Genomic DNA, 6,000 nt, shown 5'->3' with positions numbered 1-6,000 from the left:
GGCTTGCCCACTGCCATATCCTGGGGAGTGCAAAGCCACAGTCTCTCAAGTCTCTACAGTGGGTGGGTTGCCCACTGTTCAATCCTGGGGAGTGCAAAGCCACAGTCTCTCAAGTGGATAACAGTCTCCACTGGTACTGGAGGGGGACTGGTGCCCAGAGTGCTTCGTGCAGCCCTGCCGAACACAGATGCGGGCCTGCCCCTTCCGCCAATGGGCCAGCGGTGCTTGAGATGAAGGGCCCAGTTCAGCGGTGCTTGAGATGAAGGGCCCTGTTCAGCGGTGCTTGAGACGGCGGTGCCCTGTTCAGCGGTGCTTGAGACGGCGGTGCCCAGCGGAGCGGTGCTTGAGATGAAGGGCCCAGCGGAGCGGTGCTTGAGATGAAGGGCCCAGCGGAGCAGTGCTTGAGATGAAGGGCCCAGCGAAGCAGTGCTTGAGATGAAGGGCCCAGTTCAGCGGTGCTTGAGACGGCAGTGCCCAGCGGAGCGGTGCTTGAGATGAAGGGCCCAGCGGAGCGGTGCTTGAGATGAAGGGCCCAGTTCAGCGGTGCTTGAGACGGCAGTGCCCAGCGGAGCGGTGCTTGAGACGGCAGTGCCCAGCGGAGCGGTGCTTGAGATGAAGGGCCCAGCGGAGCGGTGCTTGAGATGAAGGGCCCAGCGGAGCGGTGCTTGAGATGAAGGGCCCAGCGGAGCGGTGCTTGAGATGAAGGGCCCAGCGGAGCGGTGCTTGAGATGAAGGGCCCAGCGGAGCGGTGCTTGAGATGAAGGGCCCTGTTCAGCGCTGCTTGAGACGGCGGTGCCCTGTTCAGCGGTGCTTGAGATGAAGGGCCCAGTTCAGCGGTGCTTGAGATGAAGGGCCCAGCGGAGCGGTGCTTGAGATGAAGGGCTCAGTTCAGCAGTGCTTGAGACGGCGGTGCCCAGCGGAGCGGTGCTTGAGACGGCGGTGCCCAGTTCAGCGGTGCTTGAGACGGCAGTGCCCTGTTCAGCGGTGCTTGAGACGGCGGTGCCCTGTTCAGCGGTGCTTGAGACGGCGGTGCCCTGTTCAGCGGTGCTTGAGACGGCGGTGCCCTGTTCAGCGGTGCTTGATTGAAAGGGCCCAGTTCAGCGGTGCTTGTTTGAAAGGGCCCAGTTCAGCGGTTCCGGCCCGGGAATGGGTGTCACTCGCCACCTGGCATGTGGCTGGCAGGGCCTTCCTGCACATCTGTCCGTTGGCTTGCCGGGCCCTCCTGGGCTGCCGTACCGGGCCTCTGGGTGTCCTCCTGCACACCTGGAAGGGGCTGGCCTGCTGCCGGACTTGTCGGGCGTGCTGCCCTTCCCACCCTTCCCTGGTCGTCTGTGGCCCTTTGACACCTTTGGCGGTGTGCCAGGTGGCACCCCACTTCCAGACGGAGCCAGGGTAGGGATTTTGGTCCCTGGTGTCCGTGGCCTCTTGCGCCGGGCACTGCTAACTTTTGGGTGGTTTTCCAGGGGTGGGCTGGCTGTGCCTTGGCTCCTCGCCGGAGTTGTTGCCCTTGGGGGGGAGGGGGGACTCCACAGTCCTTGGACAACAGTCCTGATAGGTCCTGGTTTGGTGGTGGCTGAGGTGCTGACTGCAGTCTTATGAGATGGACGGGGTAGTTGTTGGAAAGAGGTTAAGGTTGGCAAGGAAAAGCAATTTGGAAAGAGAGTGACGGGTAGGTGTAGTGGATATGGGAGTGGGAGTGGAGGAAGAGGATGTGGTTGTAGGAGTGTGAAGTCTGGTGTCTTTGGGTGCAGGTGCTTGGGCTGGAGGCTGTCGTGAGGTGGATGGCTGTTGGGTGGGTGGCTGCTTGCGTTTGTGTGGTTTGGAAGAGGGGTGACAGACACACTGGGAGAGGACACAGGGGACGTGTAAATGGTAGTGGGGGTGGTGACTGCACGTGTGCGGAGTGTTCTGGTGGGTGTGCTGGTGATGGACGTAGTGGCTGAAGATGTTGTGCATGCAAGTGTGAGTGGAGACGTCACAGGGGGGAGGAGGGAGATGAGGAGGAGGGGGACACAGTGGAGGCAGTGGCTGTTGGTATGTCTGCATGTGGATGTTGCTTGTGTGAATGCTTGTGTGATGCTTATGTCTGGATGAGCTTCCCTTGGGTGTTGAGGTGTGTGCAGGCTGGTCTGATGGTGTGTCTGGGATAGGCAGAGGTACTGGGGATTGGGTCTGGGTGGAGGAAGTTGGAGGGGGGAGGCTAGAGACAGGGACAATTGCTGCCATCAGTGCGGAGGCCAGAGCGTTGAACGATCGCCGATGGGCAGCCTGACCCGAATGAATGCCCTCAAGGTATGCATTACTCCGGTGCACCTCCCTTTCTACACCCTGGGTGGCATTCAAAAGGGTAGACTGCCCAACAATGATGGTCCTCAGGAGGTCAATGACCTCCTCACTGAGGGCAGCAGGGGTGACTGGGGCAGGGCCTGAGGTGCCTGGGGCAAAGGAGATGCCCACCTTCCTGGGTGAGCGGGCACGGGGCGAAGGCTGAGGGGCTGCTGGGAGGGCGGTGCTGGTGCGCTGGGTGGCGGCTGTACCTGTTGTTGCGGGGGGGCACGGATGTTGCCGCCACCACAAGGGAGCTCCCTTCAGAGGACGAGTCGCTGCCACTGACATCAGCACGAGTCCCCGCTGTGGAGCTCCCCTCGCCCTCCGTCTCACTGGTGAAATCCGAGTCAGTTGCATGGCCCACCATGGCCATGTGAGATGCAGCTCCCTTGTGCTCCGATGCCACTTCTCCTCCGCCTGATGATGCTGATGCACACATGAACAGGAAGACCACAAAAAGGGGGGGGGGGGGGGGGAGAAATAAAGACATGTTGAGTGCATGGATTACCGCTACCGTTGGCGGACAAGACAGACACAGTAGCCCCCTGCCACTTGGGGTCTACTACGCAATCCGTGGGACATGGCCTACAAGCCTATCGACGACAACTGCACACATAGATGACACAGGGCCATGGATACCTGAACTTGGCACCCTACAGAGGTGGGGGGCGGGGGCACAGGGCCATGCCTTACGGAGGGGCCTAGCCTACAGAATTCGCCCTGGCCTAGGGAGACCCACAGCCCTCCTCCCCCACCCAGACACCTCCACTGCGCGCAAAGTCACCAGAATGAGAGTGTACTCACCCCCTTGTGTCTGCTGTGATGTCCTCACGCGCCCATCCAAATCGGGGTAGACCACCGCCAGGATCCGGGACATCAGGGGGGTCAATTGACGACTGGCACCCCTCCTACGTTGGGAGGCCATCCCCAGCAGAGCCTCCGCCATCTTCCTGCTCCCGCGGCGGATGTCCTCCCACCTCTTCCGGCAGCGGGTGCCCCGTCTGTTGTGGACCCCCAGGGTCCGGACGTCCTTGGTGATGGCACGCCAAATCGCGATTTTCTGGTGGGCACTGACCTATGTGACATGTACAGGGAGAGAAAAAATTGTCATTACCTTCTGCATGCTCGATGTGAGTGGCCCCCCATCCCCATCCTTGCCATGTGGCACATGCTCTCATCTGTCGTCTGATGCATGACTCAATCGCTCCCCCCCCGACCATCTTTCATCCACCCGACTCAACCCAGGCATTGCCCACAAAGCATGCTCCCAGTGTACTTACCTGTTGGTCTGGAGGACCGTAGAGTAGCGCATACTGGGGGAGGACCCCATCCACGAGTTTCTCCAATTCTTCAGAAGTGAAGGCAGGGGCCCTTTCCCCAGTCGCAGCAGCCATTGTCTCTCCCAGACCGAGGTCACAGCAGCACTTGCAGTGTAGGTCCTCTCCCGTGGAAGATCAGGTATCGAGTGATTAAGCTGATAGAAAATGGCGGTCACGCCCGCGGCGGTGCATACCGCGACCGCCGGCGCACATCGTCATTGGCTCCTGAAACCCATAGGTTTCAATTTTAACCAATGCGGCTTTGCGCCGCGGTCTTCGACCGCCTACCGCCACGGTGTGCCACGCCAGCGCATTGACCTCACATCCCATTGTCACACTTCACAGGTCAGGCAGCCGCCATTTCAAGGGCCCACATGGCTTAGTTTCTACTGCGTCACACATACCTAGGCCTTTCCTCAACACTCATACACACCATTCAATGCATAGTGAATCGTGTTGTGTGCAAGCTGTGGGAACGTACCTGTGGGTTGATTGACTCTGTGCTCGCTGTTGTCCTTCCTAGGCACCGTCCGCTTGGCAATGCGAGGAGATGGAGGAATCTTCCCGTGTACAGACCGATGGTGGACCTGTCGACAATGGAGGAACGACATGTCATTCTGACATACAGGCTTGACCGAGCCACTATACATGAACTGTGTGCCCAGCTGGAGGCAGACCTGATGTCACCCATCCGCCAACCCACAGGGATCCCCCCTCTAGTGCAGGTGCTGTCAGTACTCCATTTCTTAGCAAGTGGGTCATTTCAAACAACAGTGGCCATATCATCAGGGATGTCTCAACCTATGTTTTCCAAGGTGTTGTCCAGAGTGTTGTCTGCCCTGCTCAAACACATACGGAGCTACATCGTTTTCCCTGAGGTGGGGGATTTGCCTACAGTGAAGGGTGACTTCTATGCCCTTGGACATATCCCCAACATCATAGGTGCCATTGATGGGACCCATGTAGATTTGGTCCCCCCCCCACAGGAGTGAACAGGTGTACAGGAACAGGAAAAGTTATCATTCGATGAATGTACAGATGGTGTGTTTGGCAGACCAGTACATCTCCCATGTTAATGCCAAGTTCCCTGGCTCTGTGCATGACGCCTACACCCTGTGGAATAGCAGCATCCTGTATGTGATGGGTCAACTCCAGAGGCACCGTGTGTGGCTATTAGGGGACTCTGGTTACCCCAACCTTTCCTGGCTATTGACCCCAGTGAGGAATCCCAGGACCAGGGCAGAGGAACGCTACAATGAGGCCCATGGGCGGACTAGGAGGGTGATCGAACGCACCTTTGGCCTCCTGAAGGCCAGGTTCAGGTGCCTCCATATGACATGTGGATCCCTAATGTACTCACCAAAGAAGGTGTGCCAGATCATCGTGGCCTGCTGTATGCTTCACAACCTGGCTTTGCGCCGCCAGGTGCCTTTTCTGCGGGAGGATGGTCCATATGGTGGTGTTGTAGCAGCTGTGGAGCCTGTGGAGAGTGAAGAAGAGGAAGCCGAAGAGGACGACATAGACAACAGGAACACAGTAATAGAGAAATACTTTCAGTGACACACAGGTAAGAGTAGACACCAGCATATTACATTTACTTAAAGACTCCTACCTCTCTACTGTCTGACTTTTTCCCCCAGTGTATGGTAACTGTGTTGTGACTTTCCCTTCCGTTTTCAGAGCTGTGGTCCCCACTGCGTGACATCTGCTTAGTTTCCCCATGGACTACAGCTGTGTGACAGGGTTTTTTTGGCATTACAATGTGAATAACAATTTTGGCACTGTCATGTCTACTACATTTGTTAAAATCACAGACAGACTCCAGATTGTTTATGTGCAATAAGTGTGTTTATTCAAGTGCTCTAATTTGGATGGGTGGTTGCAAATCGGTGAGGGGTGATGGTGGAGGATTGTCCATGGCAGAGTCCAGACTATCAGGTTCACAGGTGCATTGTCCAAATGCCTGTGGGAAGTGGAGCAGGGGCAGTGTAAGGTTGGACAGGGTGACAATGTGGGACAATGGGATGACAATCAGGGCGGTATCCTTTGATGGCGGGGGTCTTGACATGTTACTCTGTCTTCTTCCTGGATCTCAGGGCCCGCTTGCGGGGTGGTTTTCCTTCTGCAGGGGGTGGGGTTCTGGTGGCCTGTTGGCCTTCTGTCGGGGCCTCCTGTCCACTAGCGCCGGCGGAGGTGGTAGCCAGTTCTTGGTCCATGCTAGTGTCAGGGGCCCTTTGAGGTGCCAGAGTGGTCCGCAATGTGGTGATTAACTCATTCAGGGCCACTACGATGGTACCCATGGCGGTACTGATGTTCCTTAGTTCCTCCCTGAACCCCATATACTGTTGTTCCT

Source organism: Pleurodeles waltl, chromosome 1_2, assembly GCF_031143425.1.
Source record: "Pleurodeles waltl isolate 20211129_DDA chromosome 1_2, aPleWal1.hap1.20221129, whole genome shotgun sequence".
Lineage (NCBI taxonomy): Eukaryota > Metazoa > Chordata > Amphibia > Caudata > Salamandridae > Pleurodeles > Pleurodeles waltl.
Note: the sequence above shows the minus strand (reverse complement) of the source record.